This window comes from Neopelma chrysocephalum, unplaced genomic scaffold (assembly GCF_003984885.1).
Source record: "Neopelma chrysocephalum unplaced genomic scaffold, ASM398488v2 Primary Assembly neopelma1_23, whole genome shotgun sequence".
NCBI lineage: Eukaryota > Metazoa > Chordata > Aves > Passeriformes > Pipridae > Neopelma > Neopelma chrysocephalum.
In genome coordinates this window covers 32,043,725-32,058,954 of record NW_020897691.1, presented here as the reverse complement: position 1 = coordinate 32,058,954, position 15,230 = coordinate 32,043,725, and positions in this window count along the sequence as shown.

The following is a 15,230-nucleotide window of genomic DNA, read 5'->3' as shown; positions in this document are numbered from 1 at the left end:
AGCAAGTGAAGTAAGTAGTGCAAAAGAGTTCTTTCTTCATGACTGTTCAGAACATGATATATTTTCTTCTAAAATGAGTCCTATAAAAGTCAGGTCCTCTATCTATGCAGGTCACCCCTATAGTCAGTGACAGGAGAGGAGATCCCTGCCATTCCAAGTGAGATAAGATGGGGAAGGGGAGTGCAAAGGCAAGGGATATGCCACTAGGACAAGGGATATGTCACTATCCTGAAATGCTTGGTTGCCTCTGCTGACAAGCGGCATGGCACAAATAATTACTTTAAGCTTCCAGATTGTTGAATGCATGTGAGAGCAATATGTAGAATTTAGAGGAGGTAGGCAATCACTAGCAGACAGGGTCTTAGTCTGTTAGGCCCTATGTAAAAAGAATTGTTCATGATACATAATATCTCACATGGGATTTATATGCATAATTTCCAGTCATTTTCTTTTTTCATGTGAAACATTTTTCATTGGGGCTTGTTGGGGTTTTTTGTGCTTTTTTTTTCCCCATAAATTACTGTATCTGCACATTATCTGAATTAAAAAACAATCATATGTCATTAAATGTGCAGATTCTTCTGAAGGCTGCAGAATAGAAAGTAACATAAAGTGTCACACTGTTGCAAATCACAGTTTTTCATGAATAGTAAGGATCAATAAAAAATATTCTAATATTCAAATAACCAGTTGAGAGAATTCTCCATAGTGCTGCAGAACAAACCAAGCCCATCATAATTGTAACTAGCAAAACCAAATGAGGAATTTCCATTTTATGACCCATTAGTTCGATCAAATATATGGTTTGAAGAATTCAGTAAGTTTTGTCTGTGGGAAATGAAATAACTCATAGCTTTTGTGAATACCCCATGGGAAGATTTTTACCTTTTGTAGTGCAACAGTATTACAGTAAATAATATGAAGAATCAATGGAGTTGCCTATTGGTGGTCTTGTACTACTCAGTTCAGTTGCAATTTTCGTGGATGCATTGCTTTTAATATATAAATGCCTGAAAATCCACGATTAAAAATTGTACATGTTGAGTACAATCAGTGTCAAATGAATATTGCCTAAGGGGAAGAAAAAAGGTGGTTTGCTTTTTTTTCTGAGAAAGTAAGATGAAAAATTAAATCCTTTTGATCTATTTATTGATATTAATGAATTTGAACGGGTTATAGGAAAGGCAAAAGAGATGCATGAATGGGTCAAATCAGCTTCCACTTCTAAAGTAAAACTGATTCTAATACAAATTATATCAACCAAGATGAAGCAATATTGGAGAAAAAACAATTGCTTGTGTGCCCTGAGCCCACGCCTAGCAGCACAGAATTTGTGCTGCAAGAGAAGTGCAGTTCTCTGACCCTGAAGGTAATTAGGACCACAGGAATATTATTCCAAACTCAAAATTAGTGAGAAAGTTGGCCTTTACCTTTAAAAGTGTAGTGAAAACACAGTGAAATAACTTCTAAAATGTAAGCCTGTGTATTATTGTGTCTGAATTTATGGTCTCGGATTCAGGCTACTGTGCTGGATGAACCTGCACAATGCCTGAGTTTGGCTTATGGCTCTTGCCAGAAAGGTCTGCACAGTGTGTTTAACTTAAGGTAGTTAATTCATGGAAGTTCTTTGCTTTCCTCTTAGTGATGTACTCAGGATGGAGCTTAGACCTGAGTTAGCTTTGGCATTAAGGTTAACTTCAGGGGCTGGGTCAACATGAAGCTGGAACCATGAGACAGTAGTAGAATTAGAAGTGGCCATCAACCTTTACTTAATGCTGCTGCTTAGAGGGATCCACAAACTATGCTTAGTTCTAGATAAAACAGAATGGAGGGAGAACAATATAGATTACTATTGTAGTCAGAATTATAATTAAGATTTACTTGGGCAGGAGCAGGTAAAAGTGAGTTGTTTCTGCACTTAGCAGGGATTGTTGAGCTTATACAAAACTTACTGTCAGACCAGATGATCTAGTTATGATTCCTTCAAGGTCTGGTCTTAAGAGTAGACTTCAAATTGATTTGAAATTTACATTTGGAAATTAAAGAAGATGAGCCATTTAGGTTAAAGCCAGGTCTAGAAGAAATGAGTGAAACTAATTTAAAATTTTAGGTGATGGAGACCACATTATCAATCACTCTTCTGAGGCTGGCATTTCTGGAATCTGAAGTTATGGTTGAGGTTCAAGCCAACATGAAGCAATTAATCTGAACTAATCATGGATTTAAGACCCTAATGTATCTATGCTTAATATTGAAATTAATAAGTGTTCACTGATATAGTCATTATCTTCAGCTAAGAGTTGAAATAAAAGACTAGTACTAGGTCAGTAGTTGTGTCAGCCAGGATCAATGCATGTCTAATTAGCCATTAGGTGAAACTTCTCTGATGGAAAAGAGACGTATCTTGCACAACCAAAGATGAGAAGATATCTTTAATGGAAGGACTGCTGGATTTGTATCCTCTAGAGAGATGCTGCATCATTGCTAATGATTAGACCTCAAGTAATCAGCATTACTGGGATGGTGAAAGATCGGGAAAGCAGGAGATCCTATTAAAAACTATGCTGCTTCCATGGTCATCAGACATTTGCAGCAACTACCAGGCTCAGCAGAATCCCTTCTCACAAGGACTTGAACTTGCCAATGAAGGCATAACCAGACAAAACAGGAGAAAAGCGGGGCTGGGATCTAAAATAGGGGAGGCAAAATATTGTGCTCATTGCACAATAAGTGACACCAAATACCATTTCTCTAGATTTGGATTCTTTGTAATTTGCACAGTTTTTTCCCATTTAACAATGGGCTCATGTTACAATGCTGCATACAGCAATGGTTACACAACTGGGAACACATAAAAGATTATACTAGCAGCTGAACTAGGAAAATCTACTTCCCTTCCTTTTGGCTTAGTTGATTATTATCCTTGATCAAATAAAGGGCCAAATGTTCATACTGCCCTTGTGCCCTGGTTGCTACAGTAGAAAGAAACATACAGTGAAATTGTACATTTAGATTACTATATGCCTTTTTGACTCCTGTCATATTTAATTTTCCCATATAATTCAGTTTTGCTCAGACTTTATTGACTAGTCACCTGTTTTGCACCAAGATACAGAGATCACTTGAAATTTAGTAAAAATTACATGTTTTAGAAAATCCCCATTACAGGAGAAATACAAACTGTATGTAATACAGGGGTGAACAATAAATAGCCCTTCCTTTCTCCCTTTTTAACAAGCTTCATTTTTAAAGTATGATCAGCTTTCAAAAACTGGCCCAAATGTACTGAATTCTCTAACAGCATCTTTCCCTTGACTCTAAACATTTTTTCCTATGTAGGTGTGCAATCCATTGACTGACGTACTGGATCTGTGTTCCTGCACACCCAATCCACAGCAGCTGTTAATTTTTGACAGACCTCAACTTTCAGTTTGTGGTAAGTACTTTCATTTTAGAGGTCACATGGCCAAACTCCAGATATGTTTAAAAGAGCAGTTACCCAGCTTCTAGCTCCTGAGAAAGATCTGATGAAACACCTTTTATGCCCTAGACGTAACAGTTCTCTCTCAGTTCCGTACCTGAAACTACCAAAATACGCATTGTATAATTGATAATATGGGTAATGTTTCAAGAATTGTAGAAGGTCCTGCTCCAAAGTTTACATATAGTAGAATGGTGCTATCAGAAGAAACTGAAAACATACCTATATAGTCAGCTTGGTTTGCTCCCCTGCTTTGCAGCGTGGTCTTTATCTCCTGACTTTACAGTCAATCCTGTAGAGCATACTCTGGCTTCAGCCTCTAGCCAAGTTGTTCCCTTTGCAGAGAAATAGTGAAAAAATCAATATTTTGTCCACTCCAGGGTTCACATCTGCTCTACATCAGCAATGTGATCCCCATCCTTTCACAGTCTTTCAAAAGGAGCCTTCCAGAGCTCCTGCTCTCTCCAAAGAGCTGGGAATGAGGTTCACACTACTTCTGCCAGCATTGAAGGCTATCTATCACTGATAAGTGAGATTCCCCTGAGTCTGGACAACTCAGACCCATGCAAAACTGAATTATTTATGGCTGGAAATGTGTCCCTTTCTTGTCCATCTCCAAGCAAAGTAGAATTTGGCAGGTGGCTGTCCCTTAGGACTGCTTTAGCTCAGCAGTCCCTTCCCTTAGCCCTTGCTGCTCTTACAGATTCTTAGTTGTGGCTCACATGATTTCCATGACCCGCTCCACGTATCCTGTGAGGATCCTAGATGCCTCGGTTGAGGTTGAGAAGTGTGGTTGGCAAGAGGACATGCAGTCGTTACGCAGTTAGTACATGACAAATTTTAAGTCCCTTCCTGGCTGTTGATCCTCAAAGTCTCAGTGCAGTCTGCAAGGTCAGGGTGACATGTTTGTCCACCTGCTTGGATTACTCTGTGAGCCCCAGCGCCAGGCTGGCAGCAGTCCTGCAACAATGCAATTCGTAAGAGTTAACGCTAACCTTCAAGAAATGCTAGTCACATAGCAGACGAGATTGAACTGGACATCACACAGTCTCTATGATGAAACTGGATGATGTCCAGATAGTGTGTAGTGGAAAATATGTGTTTAATCAACATCTGGCTATGCATTATATGTCCTTGTGGCTAAGCTGAGAGGTGAACAGAGAGATAAGCCAAAAAGTGCCCAAGCATTTTTGAAAGTGGCATTTGGAGTTTAACTTTATTAACACTGATGGGTGTAGAGAGCTTTTGATGCATATGAGGATCTCATCCTAATCCTGTAAGTAACAGAAAATATCTTCTAAAAATTTATAGAAATCTTACTTCTATAGCAATACTTACCTATCTTTAAAGAAACTGATTCTTGCAGTGTTGCACAGATCAACATGTGAAAACATGCAAAATCCCCCATGACTGACTACTTAAAAATGCTATCCTCTGGTCTTTCATCTTATTGACAATTCTAAAGGTAAGGCAAGGCTTCTACATCTGCATTTAGTTTCTCAAGTAAGCAAACAGCTCTTCTGAAGTGTTGCACACTCAGCAGCTCCTGCTGACCGGCATTAATGAAATGGCTTTGCCAGGAAAGTGCATGCTGGAGAGCCACAGAGATTAAAACAAAACTCACGGGGGGGAGGGGGGGGGGGTGGGCACTGGTCTCACTGCATGTCACTGGTCTATGGCAGCACTGGTTCAAATGCTACACTTTTCCACAACAACTACAGCATGGTACAAGGGTCCCTCTTTAGGAAAGGAAATAAATAGTAACAATAGGATAGAAATCAGTGAAACCCAGTATCATTGATAACAGTGGTTATTGCTGTCAAATGGGATTGAATTAAATGGAATTTCTCAGCCACTTACAATCATGATGCATCAACCAGTTTTTTTCAGCATTTAGGAATTTTGAAGAATTAGTAATTTCCCTGCAAGAGGTTCATGAAGTGAGTCAGTGGGCAGGCAGTTTGAGACAACCAAAGGGTGGCCAGCCCTCTACCAGCCTCAGGAGTGCTGGTGTGCTGGAACTGCTTAACAGCAAAAACCTGCCTCTCTCAAGCACTGCTCTATCTGCTGTCCTGCAAAAAGAAGCTATAATGCCAAACAAAATCGGGATGGGATCAAAGCGCAGGTCTACACAACCCGTGTGATGGATATGATATGTGGGAGAACATTTGTATCCCAGACTCAGGTATATAGAACATTTGCTGTCTGATTTAGCAGCTTGTTCTGTCCTGAAAGAAAATTCTTCCTCGGCAAACTAGAACAAGAGAAAAAAAAAAAGGAATTCTGATCAATACAACTGGGAAGATTCCCTGCCACTTTCTCTCTCTCTCTCTCTCTCTCTCTCTTTTTTCATTATCTCAGGTTTATGTGACAAGATGTGAAGGTGCATTTATCTCACTCATTGGTCAAAAGAGCTCTGCCAAGCTGACTCCAGGTAACAGAATGCAAGTGAATACACAAAACTGGGGCAAGATGAAACAGAAGACATGTTTAACCAAGAGATGCACAAAAATGCCTGATCTAGTGATTTAAATTCAGAGCAGCAAACTTGGAATCAAGAATCCAGCAAAAACCCTACCTTAGCACACATTTAGCACACATTTAGATCTACTGAAACAGTAGACCAAAACACCCACTGAAACAAAACAAAACAAAAGAATCCCACACAGCTGGAAGAAAGGAAATTGTTTTACCAAGGCAGAGAAAGCTCAGGTTTTAATGCCTGTCAGTATTACTATCACAAGTGCTCCAACTATCATCTTCTTTGCATTGAGTTAGTTACACGTGTGAAAGTCCAGAATTTGGGGTTGCCAAGTGCTGATACCCATTTTCCTGGGAATGCCAAATTGTTATACCCCTGGAATGGTTTGCTATGGCTTTGTCCATACTGACAAAGGCAACCTGCAGGAGTAGGCAAATCCTGAGGGATTTGTCCAAGCTTATAAAGGCAGCTGTGTTTCTTTTTGAGCAGCATCAAGAACCTCAGCTACTTGTCCTAACCAGCAAGGAACACACACAGGTAGGTCAACAGACACAAATGGCTTCTGCTCCTCTCTCTTCTGCCTTAACCCTTTCTTCTTTTTCCTTTCCGTAAGTGCAAAGAGCTCAGTGGATCTCCACAGGAGCAACTCTCATTGCCAGGCTCTGCCATGGTAGAGCTCAGGCTCCATCTGCTCTCCTCACTTCTCCCAGCAGAAGTCCCTGGCAAGAGCTGAGCAGTCAGTCAGAAAAGGGAGGTGCTCACTCTGAAACCCTCTACTTTGCTCCCAGGACAGGAGGAGCTAGGAGTGGAAGTCCTACATGCATCTCCCTTCTCAAGGAGTGAGATCCGTGAAGCTTTTGCACATTGTCTTAAAAATACAAAATTATTCCCATTTTCCCTTTCTACCCACATCCTGAGAGGGGCTTTGCAATTAAAAACATGATGGCGTTTTTTTCCCAGAGAGGAGGAGTGGAGTGGGGGTTGGGAGAATTGCCCATGTACCATAACAGATGGTTTAAGTATGGTGATTACAAAATCCTGAAGTTAAAATAGTTTAATTACAAAGTCAATACTGCCTCCAACCTCTGCTAAGCCCTTAGTGTAAAAACAACAGACGGTATAGTGCAAACGGTCAGACAATATTTAACCAGAACTTTGCATTAGCTACTGCAGTACAGCTCTCCATCAGGCCTTCAGCAAATGGAATATCAACTGATTTTCCCAGCTTGTATTTGTTAACCATCTCTGCCTCAGTATCAATGGGCAGCTTTGAGAGAGCCACAAACAACCCTCAGGAAATAAACTGCAATACTATACTGCACACAGAGGCTCAGCAAGGTTGGATGTAAAGGCTAATATTACAAGTGTGCATCTGAGACAATTATTAGCACCTTACCAGGAATGAATACAGAGGTTAAAAATTGAGCAGATAAAGGTATTTATACAAAAAATGAAAATAAAATTCAGTGAAATAACCAATGTTTTATTTTATACTATGGTTTTAGAGAAAAAAAATAACAGGGCATTGGAAGGCGTAGGGAAAGAAAAAGGTAGGAATGATTTCAAAAAGCCCAAATTTGATCTTTCACATGCAGGGAAAGCAGCAACTCTATAGACAAAGTTGTAAGGAAATCTTGCTAAGCTGCGCTCTTGCAGCTGAGAGCCTTGGTCTTTGCCAAGTGTGTATGTATGCTGCATATTCTTTAACAGCGACAAACCCTCCCTCTGTTGGCTTGCGTTCCCTGCAAACACCAAGTCAAACATGGAGCCGGAAGAGTCAGAGGAAGTCTGGCTCTACTTTATTAGCAATATACTAAAATCTGGTCCCATCTGCTTCCATCACGACACAGCATAAGACATCCACCATCCCTGCTACACATGAAACACTGTGAGGCACTGCTCTCTTACCTGACTGGATGGGTAAAAACAGGGACTAGCAAGCAAGAGACACAGACCAGTAAAAGCCAAAACAGACAAATGGGAGATGGTCTTCAACACTTTTCCACCACTGACCCCTGAGCAAAATCAAAAGGTAAAGCAAGAGGGAAAACGGGCTCCAAAAGTGATGCTACAATACAGAGGAATTCTCACAATTGTGTTTCCCCTTTATAATTTTTACTGCAGAGTTTGAGAGATGAAGACTGGGTATCTGAGACCAAAATTGCTAAGGCAAATAAGAGTTTCTAGTAACTAATCTGTTTCTCTGGACTTCTTATAAAGAACACCATCTGGGATAAAGACGTGCACTGGATAAAATGAGAGGAAGGGACACCCTACTGAATCTAAAGGAAAATCTTCTTCAATGATTAAGAGGAAACATTCCTAGGGCCTGATCCTTCAGGTTGTTATATACTCCAGTCTGGCTTTTAGAAAATTAGCTTTACATATATGAGTAGATTCATTGACTTTCAATTAAGACTAAGTGCACGTTGAAGTGCTTCATTTCATTAGAGTGGAACTGATTCTCTGTAATAACAAAAAAAACCCCATAAACTAATGTTCTGTTGGAAATCACAGAATGACTCTGGCACTGACAACACAAAAGCAATTTGAATTACTCTTATATATGAATAGAAGATACTTGTATTTTTTTCCTAGAATATAATAATAAATGGTTTTGTTACTACTCATAATAAATAATCCTTTAAAACATATTGTAGAGGACTTCTGAATGTCTAGTAATTTCTTCTATTCTCATGTTTACCTCTCTTTTTTACCCTAAGCATGTACTTGTAAATAAGAAATCAATCCAAATAAATCAGGCATGGTCACAGCATTTTCAAAAATCTTAGCTGAGGGCAGAACCCACAAGTTTGTATCAGATCTCAGTCTCTCCCATAGTCCATGTTGAACACAATTGCCATGACTGCTCTCAGGATAATTCTGTGTTTAAGTCAGTAGGTCTTTAGCGACTGCTCTCACTCAGTAGCTCAGTGCCCAGTTCTGGGAGAAGGACTCTTCTCCACCAGGAGATGAAGTAGACCTTGCCCCCCTCTTGCCTGAACAGATTCCTTGAGGAAGAAGCTGTGAAGTGAAAGCATCCCCTCCTTCTCCTCCTGAGCCCCAGCAGGAGCTAAGGATGGAGGCTTCTGTGTCTTCTGTGAGGAGCTGATTCCTACAGGTGTACATTATGTAGATCACATATATAGCAGTACATAGGAATTTGGATACCAAAAGTCCAGCTGGGGTTTCATACCTAAGAGCTCCTCATCTCTCTTGCACTGGCACTTTACGACTGACACTGTTTAGAATACATTAAACTGACACTGCTTCTTTTCCCCAATATCACATCGTGTCCACTTTTTTGGAAAGGGCCTTGTATCCTGAGCATGGTACCAGAAAATAGATAGTTTCAAGTGATTTCAGATTAAGATATTGCTAATGAGAGGCATGCTGTGAATACTGCAGTTCAGCCGGGAATTTTGCCTGTCATCATTGCTAGACAAGCACAGCCCCAGGAAAAACATGCTAACATCACAGTTACGGTGTGTTTCAAGAAACACAACTCTTTGGAAGAAAGTGTTCCTGGTGATGGCATATAATAGTGCTACAAAGCCAGGCTTTCCAATAGCAGCTGTTTCATACGATGCACATTCAGGATGACCTCTGTGGGCTGGCTAGAACGATGGCATCCAAATTGTGCCTTTCTATGCCACATTAAATGTTGATTTCAGTAGGGATTTCGTGAGTAGATTGGACAGAATTTGGTCTTAATGACCGGAGTCTTGACTTCACACACAGGTGATCATTCCTCCAGATTTCCACTCTTCATGGGATCTCTGCACTCTGAAGACAGCTGATTTCACTCAGAATTTGTTGGCAAGGCTTTGGATACATACTGCTGGCACAAGGACTATCAGTGTTGTCATCACTTTTATCGGTGCTCTCAAAGCACTTGGTGACGCTGCTGGGGATTATGGCCCTGCTGCTCTGGCAGCTCCTCATGAACAGGGAGGAGGCAAATTGTCACCACCCGAAGCTCACCCTCTGAAAGTTTGGAGGGGAAATGGCAGTGCAGGTTTGTTCAAGACCTCACCAAATAGCAGGGGATCTGAAGTCAGCCTGAAATATATCCATGCAGTATACAGAGGAAGATACATTTTAAAAAGCTAAGCAGGAGAAATCCTGTTGTTGTAGACTGACCTTTTTTTCCTCCCAACAAACATTTACCCAGGGTTGTCTCATGACTGGTCGACTTTTGTAATCCATTAGAAGCTGATGTGATTGCGTGACATGATCAAACACCAAACACAGCAGAAAGGCCGTAACTATATCTAAAAAGCCTTTGCTTTGTCAAAGCCTTTCACTAATGCTAGCAACAAAATTATTGAGATCTGTAATGAGCTGATCTCTTGTCAAATAAGCTTTCTTATAAGCAGTGTTAAACTTTATATCTGGTTTCAAATTAAACACTTTGGGTTTATTAATGTTTCCTTTCCTCTCCAAATTTCTTTGTTGAGAAGAGGTGCCAGAGGAAATGTACTGGTAACAGTAGGATGTGAAGTATAGTTTAGAATACATTAAACATATGTTGATGGGGCCATTAGCAGAGTTTATAGATACCACCACCTGTCTCTTATACCACTTGCCATTACTTTAGTGACAGAAATCATACTGTAGGAGAGGAGGTATGCTACCATTAAATCTTTACTCCTGTTTTAGAAGGAACATAGCAGCAAATTCATGCCTTATTACTAAAAAGAATTTCCAATAATGGCTCACTTATTGAGATAAATAAACCTGAATAAATGAGCAGAGTAGGGGCTAAAGAGTAAATAACACCCTGGGTTTGGATGCAAGAAAGACTCTCAATATCTGAGAGGAAAACACTTTGCCATTATAAATGTACGGTGGGGCAGTTAACGTTTGACTTGTTCTTTTCAATCTAGTGAGATTACAACATCACTGCAAAAGGCACTCTTAGACGCACCACACGTAGGGTTTATTGCCGCTGGGGAAAACGAAAAAGGAAATTATAAACGAAAAAACCCAAAACCAAACCACCAGCACCACCACCACCAAAACACCAAAGCCAAATAATAAAATAAAATGAATAAAATAAAATAAAATTAAAATAAGATAAACAAGCGACACCGCCTCGGCCCTGGGATGCCTCCTGGTGGGCGCAGCGCGGCCCTGCTGGCCCGCGTAAGGCGCGGTGCGGAGCGTGGGGCGGGGCTGATGTGGGCATGGTGCGGGACGCAGTGCAGACACGGTCCTGAGTTGGGGCAGGCGCGGTGCCTGCGTGGTGGGGTGGGATGCGGTGCAGAGCATGGGATGGGTGTTGGTCACGCTGTAGGGTGGGCGTGGTGCGGAACGCCGTTCAGAGCTTGGGGTGGGCACAGCGCGGGGTGCGGGGCGGGCCTCCGTGTGGCGTGAGAGATGAGTGTGGTGCGGGCGCGGTGCGGTGGTCGTCGTCGGTGCGGTGCGGCTCATGGCCGGCAGCAGTTTTTCTAAACCTGTGGTGAGAACCGTGTCCCGCTTATGGGGCAGCGTCAATTGCCTCCGGGGAGACCACCCAGTGTTTGTGCTGCAGGGGAAACCCCAGAAGTGCCGTTGGACACGCCAAAAATGGTTAAAGGGGACGCAGCAAGGCAGTCTCCCCACAGGAGGAAAAAGAGGAGCGCGAGTGGCAGGGAAGCTTTTGGTGCAGCATCATGCCGCCTCAGGGAAGAAAGATGCAAGTCTCAATACTGAGGTGGAGAGAGGGAAGGAGATTGGGCAAACACTTGTAGGCCTCGGAGTTGAACCCTGGAGGTGGGCAAATAGTGAGTGCATCAGAAAAGGTAGGATTAGACATGTCAAAAAAAACCACCACCAACAACAAAAAAAACACACCCAAACCCCCAAAACTTTCCTAAAAATCTAGGTTGAATTTCCCAAAAACTAACATTCAGAAAATGTTATTCATCTTTCCAGAATGGACCTTTGCCCAGTCTCTCCTATACCTGCCAGGCAAACCGGGGAGAGCCCTTAGCAAGAGCAGCTCCCAGCAGCTCTGGTCCTCTTCCAAACCCAGCCTCGGTGCCACTGCCCACAGGTGTCCTCTGCACAAGCACTCTTGACAAACAGTAGGTGGGAGGAAACGAATGGAGTTCCTTGCAGAGCTCAAGTCTTATGAGGAGCAGCTGAGGGAGCTGGATGGTTTAGCCTGGAGAAAAGGAGGCTTGGGGGGGACCTTATTGCTCCCTGAAAGTACCTGAAAGGAGGTTGTAACGAGATAGGGATCAGTCTCCTGTCCCAAGTAAAAAGCATTAGACGAAAAGCCCTCAAGTTGTGCCAGGGGAAGTTTAAATTGGATATTGGGAAAAATTTCTCCACAGAAAGGATGTCAAGCATTGGAACAGGCTGCTTAGGAAAACGGTTGAGTCACAATCCCTGGAAATATTTAAAGGCATATGAATGTGGCACTTAGGGAAATCATTTAGTGGTGCTAGGTTCACAGTTGGACTCGATCATCTTAGAAGTCTTTTCCAGCCGAAATGATTCTATGATTCTACTGTTCATTCTGGAAAGAGAAGGAAAAAGATTGCTAGCCTTTGTCCCGATAGATTTTCAGCAGGGGAAACCTCAAGTTTGATCAGGAGATGGCAGCACAGTCCTGGAAAGCTCGAAAAACTCCCCCACCAACTCTCTCTATTTGCAAGATCTCAGGAGACTCAGGGAAGCAAAACACCATTCTGCTCACTGGAAGAAGAATTTAAAAGGGAAAAATCACTCACGTGTCCAGTAAGTATTTGAACTGAATTGCTAAGAACCCTGTTAAAGATCTAAACTGAAATTGCTGCTGTGCATCAACGTAGTCCTTAAGCATGATGACAGCACACATCCCACTCCAAAATGTCGCAGGCTTTCACAAGAGAAAAAAAAAATCCCCCAAGAGATGAAGTGGCAAAGATACCACTGGAAACCTCATTTTTTCAGTCCTTTTAACAATTTATATGGAAGTATCCACATATCACCAACAGAGCTATAAAACTTCATACTAGAAAGATAACACTGTGAAATGTCTCTTCCCTGTCTTCTAGCATATGATTTAAATGAAAAAGATTATTTAAAAATCTGCTAAATCTGCTAATGTGATAAGCAGGGCTTTATGACAGACCCACAAAGAATCTGATGCTTGATGCAAACCCAGAACCAAACCTGTAGAAAACATAAGATACCTGTAGTGACAATGCTTCTAAGTCAAACAAACCTGAGCAAAACTAAAATCACTACAAAAGGACTGTTTCTGACTTATTCCTTCATGAGCTTTCAGTCAGAAGCTGCAGGCAAAATTATTATCAAACCACGTATGTTACTTCCCTCTTGCCCCAGACTCCAGGCCTGCTCAACCTGTGATTGAGGAATTTCCACAGACCTGCAGGTGTTGCCAGGAAAAAACCTTGTAATTCATTAGGTGGTGCTGCAAGACTTTGCTGGAAGTGCCATCATGTTGACTGTGCCAGCATTTTCTAGAGCAGCTCCACCTGAGGCCTTACCAGGGCAGATGCTATTAAAAAAGCTGTTTGGAGTTAGTTTGGCACCAACTCTGGCACCCTAGCCAGACTGAAGACCTTCTGGTATTCACTGAATACACCATATATATGGATCAGTGTATGTAACCCCTTTTTTGCACTCTAACATATTCATAGATCCATTTCATTTTTGACACTTTATTTAGTATTGGAAACATTCAAGGAACATAACAAATGGAAATTTAGGGTTTAGCCAGATTATATCAACTGTTGGTATTGGACTATCAGTGAAGCTCAAACAACTTTCTCTTGGCAGGACAATTGCACAAAAGCACTTGATGTTGAATCACAAACTATTTTCAAGATTCATACACACAAAAGGGTTCAAATATAAGCAAATTAAAGCCCCAGTATTAATAAAATATGTTCTCCTTTCCTTTCCACTTGCCACTATTTAACCTGGTCAGGAGACAAATTCACATGGGATTAATTCTATGGAGCCAACCTCAGATTCCTCCTGGGTTTCCTTGAAATGAGGTATCCTTTGCTTCCTACCCTGCACGGTTTGGTAATGCAGCTGCACATTGTTGAAAAATTGCCACAATTCATGGCAGGATGGCTGCGCTACAGCAATGAGAGAAGTTATTTGGAATACATATGTCTATGTTTGCATGCTTGTGAAGCTTACATGTCTGGCTTGTTAAGCTCTGGGATGCTCCTTGATGGACAATGCCATGATATACAATGGATGGCAATTAAGCCATGATCTCAGCACTGTGAGCTCCAAAGGAACTTTAGAATACTTTTGTAATTTAAAAAGCTAACCTCTCCTGTAGAGTGGAAAAACATGTAGAAGGTGAGGAAGGGGGAAAAAACCCTCTCCACAACCAATGATACCTGTGGGTACCATGTGGTGTGAGGATCATGCCTTAGAGCCAGGCAGCCTCAGGGTTCTCCTATCTTTCCACAGTGCACCAGCAAGAGGTGTGACCACGAGGAGCCAGCTGGAGGCAGCTCCTGTCACCACTCTTGCTCCATGCCCTTAGCTCAACCAGGCCAGGCATTGGTAGGCACAGGGGGCAGCATGCCCAACTGGCATTACAGGCATTCTTCCAAGATTTTAGGCTTGCTTGCCTCCTTCTTTATTCTCTCATGTGGTAGAGGGGGAGCGTTTGGCCTGGCAGTATAAACACCTTCTGTTTTGGGATAGGATGAAAAAAAGAAAGAAAAAGCAGAGCTTTTGGCTGTAATCTCAGTGGTTCAGTCTTTCTTGGGAATGAAGGCACACCCCTGCACAGGTACAACAAGGGAAAGCAAGAGGCTCAACAGGGCTTGAGTGGCATTTACTGCTGTACATAAAGGTGTGATGACTGGGATAGGGAAGAGCTGAGGCTCATTCAGATCCAAAGTGGATTAGCTAAACCTCTGCAAACCAAATTCACAAATTTCTGGGTTGTAAGCTACAACCCAGAAACATGAGCAATAGATTTGCTCAGCAGCCATCTAATTGCCAACTGAAAAAAAAGTCTCTCCTTATGATGTGTAGTGGCTGGCACAAGTAAGTGCTTGTCTGTGCTCATTTGGCCCTTAAAGAAATGTCTCATTTCCTCCCAGGAGTGCCCATTCTGTAGGCACTTTGGTGCCCTTATGCCTATACAGGTCATGAGAAAATCATGCAGCAGAAGCTCACTCTTTTTCCATCTTTTTATTTAAACACAAATGGTGTGTCCAGAAGCATTTTTCTACTGACCTGATGAAGGCCTTCTCCAAAAGGTCAGGCAGGGGTGAGCACAAAAGGTCTGACAAC